The sequence below is a fragment of the Melanerpes formicivorus genome, unplaced genomic scaffold, assembly GCF_026170545.1.
Source record: "Melanerpes formicivorus ecotype bairdi unplaced genomic scaffold, bMelFor1.0.p_v2 SCAF_4, whole genome shotgun sequence".
Taxonomy (NCBI): domain Eukaryota; kingdom Metazoa; phylum Chordata; class Aves; order Piciformes; family Picidae; genus Melanerpes; species Melanerpes formicivorus.
In genome coordinates, this window is record NW_027142356.1 from 20994992 (window position 1) to 21000693 (window position 5702).

The following is a 5702-nucleotide window of genomic DNA, read 5'->3' on the forward strand; positions in this document are numbered from 1 at the left end:
ATTGCATTTCTGTATGTTATGTATAGATATATATAGTTCTCTCTCTATATATAGTAATATGTCAGAACATCTGCAGTCTTAATTTTTATATACCAGCAACTCTGCTTATTTATAACACACAGTAGCAGAAAACCTGAATGATGAATTCCAGCTACAGGTATCTTGTATTCTTCCCACAGTTTTGTGAAATTACTAAGACCAACAATAACAAATATAAAAGTAAGAACCTGAGTCAAAATCATGTACTTTGTATTATTGTGTCTTTAGTTGTTGTAACAGTATAAAAAACCCCTACTTTTTCAAAACTAGAAAAAACATTTCTTATTCCACTACTTAGAGCATGAGGTAACTTAAAATGTATTTGTCATCTATAATGAAACTCATAAAGAAATCAACTATTGAAAGACTATTGTTATTTGTAAAGCATAGTATAAAATGAAAAAGCTACAGCTGGACCTCTTTAACTCTTCTTTTAAGTCAGAGAACATGGTGCTGAAGGCAGGCAGTAACAATGCAACTTGAAAATTCTGTTAAAAGGTGTCACACAAGAGCCTCTAAGTGCTCTTGATGCTTCAGCACATGAAGCACACACCAAAAGCACTCTGGGCTGTCCCCTTCTAAGAAGCTAGTATGCATACACATCGCTAACAGTAAATTATTCTGGAATTAGATTTTATTTTCCAATTCTAAGCAGCATTTACCATAAACTAAAGTAAAGAATTATTATTTCAAAACTGTGTGTTTTTGAAAGGAAAAAAAAAAATTCAACAGTTGTGAGTGTATTTTCTGTTTTTAGAAAACAGAGATAAATCCAATGTCTCTTTTGAATGCTCCTTCAGCTTTTATGATTGAGGGAAGACAAAATAATGACATAAAGCTATGTTTCTATCTGCTATCCCAGTTTTGCACACCCGCTAGCATTCTGCGCATGGAAAGATGCAAAGGTAGCAGCATGATCCTGCACAGCTTATGTGATCTACTGAAACCTGTTTCTTTCAACCATTTCCCCCACCTCTAGATATGAACTAGTTGGAGATTATTTCAATGAATGTCTAGGCACTAACGTTTAGCAGCCCTATCCTGTTCTACAATATACTTCTTCAAAATGAGGCTTGGGATCTTTACAACAAATAAAACTGATTTTAATTTAGATACATACTTCAAATCACAGTCTTCAGCTGGAAGACTAGGAAGAGAAAATACTGTAACACAGGTCAGTATTGAAAAGTCAGCATTTGTTAAAAATAATGACAAATGAAAAATGAACTTTTTATCTACATGTATGGCATGCAGCAATGGTCCTTTCCTGTTGAGTGAGAATTTTAAGTGTGTTGTGAACACAAACGTTGGGCAAATGCTATGAAGTCATTCACTAGACAATTATGTGGAATTGCTTTTCTTATAGGTATACAGGATTTTCTTACCACTGAGGTAAGTAAAGCAGTGAGCTGCCTATAGAGGTAGCCAAATTTTCATTAGCATTAAGAGGTGTACAAAGGAGACTGACAGAAGAACAGAGCAGTGGATGATGCCATTTGAATTCAGGGTTTCACTCAGATGACTTGAGCTGTTTCCCACCCTTATCATCACTGTTTCTTTAATACAGAGACATATGCAATGAGATATAATAAGCATAACTAGTGATTGCCAAATCAATTATTTTTAAAACTACGTTATTTTATACATATTCTAATACATAACAAAAAAGTTATGTATCAGAACTAACTGCATGTAGAGAAGGCAGGAAAGAAAGAGAGCATGAAAGTCCCCTAATAATATAATTAAGGACTGTGGGAATGCCCTGTGATATGTAGAAGTGGCAGGTGAGTTAGACTTGTAATTCTCAGAACTTTTGTACCGTATCTTCGTACATTCTATTATTTTGCCACTTGTTTACAGAAGTTGTGTTTTAAAGTTTTCCTTTTTTTCCCCCCCTAAGAATATCAATTCAATAAATTTTATGTTAAAGCACATGACTCCAACTCAAGTTGTGATCATCAAAGTGATATTAGCTACTTCGAAGAAACCTTTAAAACAAAAGATGCACTACAAGTATTACGATTAGTTCAGGGTACAAAGAGTTGACATGCATCAAACATAAGTAGGAATTAACTGAAACTGTTATTAAGCTGCTGTCACTTCAAGTTCCTGTAGGTCTCCAGATATTAGCTGTAGGTGTGCTTACCAAACTTATTCAGGAGAGAAGAAAGATAGCATTAAAAATCAAAAAAAGAAAAATGTCAGTGCAATTTTACCACTGATATATTTGAAGGAGCCCCAAGGTTTAGAGTATTAGGAATAATATGATCAGAAATTTCACGAAGATCAATAGTGAGCACAGACTGAGTGAAATTTGTCACCTTGGTGCCATTACAATTCCCTGTTATGTCTCACAATGATATTTAGTACTCTAGTAGTCTCTATAATCTACAACTAATGGGAGGGGAAATGTTCAAAGGAAAATGTTTACGGCTAAGTTATTTGCCAAACTTCATTCTAAGTTCTTGATAAAATATCAATTCTAACACAATCTGGACTTGATGGACAGCGAATTGTTATGATCTCATGACAGCTTAAATAAAATGATTTAATGAACTTGGGTATTGGGAGACAGGTCTGAGTAGCCTCTAGGGGTATCATGCAGAACAGCTGCTGTTGAATCTGTTTTGCTGGTGACCCCTGTATTCATATAGCTAACTGTAACATGTGATAGCTAAAATCATGTATTTGTATTTTGAAGTACAAATATTTTTGCATGGGACTTTGTGTGAAGATGCTGTCTACATCTATCAGCCAATGAGAAGGCTGATAGCCTAGAAACACACTGATAAAATGTATCGTAAGTTTAAGTAAAAACATTAAATGTTTCACACTGCAAACCACTGCAACCTCAATTTGTTTGCCAATATAGTGAAAACTCTTTCTTGCCGTTAATCTTTAGTAGCAATATACTAATAAATACTTGCCATACTTATTTCTCTGTTCTGGACACATCAACAATCTGCTGAAGTAAAGAAACACTGATTCAAGCTGACAATTTGTAAAGTACCATTATAACCATGATCAAGAAACATTCCAGAAATACAATTATACTGCTGGCAAGAAAGTTACATTACTTTGTTTAGCAATAATGCAAACTACAGTAAGTTTACCCTTGAGTGACAAGATGACCTGGGGGAAGATTTATACTCTCCTTGTAAAACTCTTCAAGGTAACTTCATGTCTATGGGGACAAACAGGTTTGCTCTACGCATCTTTGGAAAATACATTTATAATAAATAAGAAACAAGATTTCAATAATACTAAGCAGACATTAAAGGCCTTTTGCCTTTTTTTTTAAAGAAGATTTTTTATGTATGATTTAAGTTTATACAACACTCCAGAAAAGCCATCATGTGTTAGATTGAAAAATAAAATCAGAAGCATTTTCTGTCATATAGGTATACATGAAAAAATGGGAATGTTAATGTCTTAGAAAGTGTATGTCCAGCTTTGTACTGTTACTCATTTAACAAAGCAGAAAATAAGATACTGTACTGTAAACAAAAAGCTACAGTAAAAGGACATTTTGAAATTTACACAAGTTTGAGTCCATAAACATTTTGGTTGCTCCATAACAGTTTTCATATAAAATGAATAAAAAAACCCTTGGACAGCTTTCATCACTCTTGACTACTTTTCAATTAAATGCACACAGACATACTTTATATAGCAATATACTGATGTACTGTAACATGGATATTAAACTATGATTACTGCTTTTTAACTGAGATGTGTATTATCCAATCAACATTATCTGTAATTGAAATACTCATACATTATGTAGTCCCATCATGTTGTTAAGTATAAAAACATGAAAATATAACTTTACATTATTTCAGTTATATACATCAGTTCAGGCTTGACAAAGTTTTTTCTTTACACTATGATTTTTAGAGGAGTAAGCCCAGAGGTACAATAAATAGCTTTCCACTGTATACAGTAATGAAATTCTACTTTTTCAAAAAGTTTAGATTACCATATGAGTATTATTTTAGTTTGGTCATTCTAGCATTGAACATTAAAAATCAGAATGCATCCCCCAACATTCTTCATGAGGAGTAATGCACAGAACACCTATGGATTACTGGTTAAGTCTGACACTGCAAACACTGTATATGCCTCTTCTGCTGACTGCACCGAGAGGATACACGGTGTTCACGTGCTTGTAGAAACAGGCTCAGAGCTCGTACCACAAGGAGGAATTTCAAGTTCCTGATAAATGCTCAGTCTTCTCCCATGTTCAGTAAACCTAAGAAATGGACTCCAACTAAAACTGTGAGTCATATTTAAAATTTTATTCAGTTTAAAATAAAATAAATATTTACTGACACTGCATGAGGCAATGTATCCACAATGCAGAAAAATGTAAGCTTTTCAACATTTTATTTACAGGGAAAGCTAGAGAAACTTTATGTTGCTTGGATTTGCATTAGCATTTAAGTTAACGTTATTGCACCCCTCCTAGGATTGCTTTTTGCTTAGTAAGTAGTTATCATTTTTAAATACATATAACTAAAACATCTCATAACTTGAGATAGCAAAGAATATTCTTAATGATTAAGGATCAGGAAGATTTGTATCAGTACAGACTTGCATCTAATTTGAGTTATCAATCTTAATTCAAAAAGACATTGCCAAGGTTTTGGGTTTTTTTTCCATAACAAAGAACTTTACTAGTTACTGCTTTTGGAAGTAGTTTGCAAACTGCTTCCTTAAAGGAACAATTTGAGAATTGCATTTGTTTCACACCCAAGAAATATTTAACACTATTTTTGTTTGCCATTTATATTTTTTTTACCAATAGTCTTCTTCTCTCTCTGTATATATATTTATGAATGCGATTGTACAAAAGTAGAGATAGTGATCCAAAGATTTGGTTCCAAGTCCCTGCAAGCCAGAGTTAAGAGGAACTCTAAATCAGCACCTATCTGACTCCTCATGTGCTGGTATCAAGTACCACTCCAACCCAGACCTTGATCTGCAGAGTTCAAAACACTTATGTGAGCATCACAGATTGGGCTCACCTGAAGCAACAACCGTTGAGCAGATTCCTGTGAGCTGGGGGTGATGACACTGCCAAAAAGTAAAACATAGACCCAACCTTGACAGTGTCCTTTGAGATTTCAGACTCTCTATAACCCAACTGGAGCTAGTAAAATTAATGGAACACTTGCAATAAAACCATAGAAAAAAGTTTATTTCAAATGTCAAGCATTGCCAAGTAATTTTATATTAACACCAAATGTTAAAGAATAGGATATACAGCAAAGTTTTAATAACAATATTAAATTACAAGATTTGAACCTTTTAATTATTATTTCTTCTCTTCTCAACATGACATATTTGGCTTTGAAAAATATGGAACTGATGCCTTAAGTCTTATTTTCTTATACCACTTCCCCACAGTCTAGATTTCATTTTTCTTTCTTTTTTGTCTTCTTTTCTTTTCTCTTTCATCACAGTCAACCATTATGGAAGCAAATTTATTTAAAAGCCAGTTTTTGTTTGTGAAAATACCTAAAAATATTTTTTTTTTAATTTTAAATGTTTTTTTTTTTCTTTTTCTTATAAAACATGTCACATCTTGATGCAATTGATGTCAAGTGTGCTTAAGTCAGTATGAACCAAGGGACTAACAACAGTGGCTGCAGAAACTGGTG

The 5702-nt window shown here is 33.4% G+C and overlaps 1 protein-coding gene across 3 annotated transcripts in view; it reads right to left on the minus strand.

Moving 5' to 3' along the window:
- Positions 1-4316: 4316 nt before the first annotated feature.
- GRIA2 (glutamate ionotropic receptor AMPA type subunit 2) overlaps positions 4317-5702 on the minus strand; it is an 88374-nt gene continuing 86988 nt past the window's right edge. For all 3 annotated transcript variants that reach the window (XM_068137207.1, XM_068137206.1, XM_068137205.1), the window contains one exon: positions 4317-5702. This exon is cut by the window's right edge and continues 424 nt beyond it. The gene's annotated coding sequence lies outside the window, so the exon portion shown is untranslated.